This window comes from Apteryx rowi, unplaced genomic scaffold (assembly GCF_003343035.1).
Source record: "Apteryx rowi isolate R43461 unplaced genomic scaffold, aptRow1 scaffold_404, whole genome shotgun sequence".
Taxonomy (NCBI): domain Eukaryota; kingdom Metazoa; phylum Chordata; class Aves; order Apterygiformes; family Apterygidae; genus Apteryx; species Apteryx rowi.
This window is the reverse complement of record NW_020450572.1, coordinates 84909-85462: the sequence shown is the minus strand read 5'-3', so window position 1 is coordinate 85462 and position 554 is coordinate 84909.

The window sequence follows — 554 nt, the reverse complement described above, 5'->3', positions numbered from 1 at the left end:
AGCGAGGTTGCACTGTCGGTGGAGTTGCGTAACGGGGGCTCTGCGCTGGGGGAGTGGAGCTCGCTGAGGAACTTGGGCCTGGGCCTTACTAACGTCTCCGGGGTGGGGGCCGTGCAGCAGTAGTTGGTGAAGAGGCTGCTCTCGCCTGCACTAGCTTTTGGCGTGGGGCGTGGCTCTCTTGGCACAACCGGCTAATAATGGCTTCCCCCGCGCGGGGAGTGGGGGCGATGCTGGCTTGGACTCCGCGCGCTGGGGGTGGGAGATGGAGGAGGAGAAGCAGCCGCCTGAGAGGGCGGTTGGGTGGCGGGTGACGCCTGCGTGGAAGGGCGGCGGCAGGAGAGGAACGGCCACCTTGCCCGAACCTAGGGTAGCCCCTGTGGCCCGGCGGTTGAGCTCTTCCGGCCGCGGAGGAGGGGGAGGCGCGGGGGACGCAGAGGCGCCAGTGTCCACTCTGCGGCTTCTGCCCTCCGCTCGCAGCGGGGCAGGGACTCTCCTGCCGCCGCTTCCCGCGGGCGCGCGCGTCAGCCGCGGGGCAGCGGCCGGTGGCCTGCCCG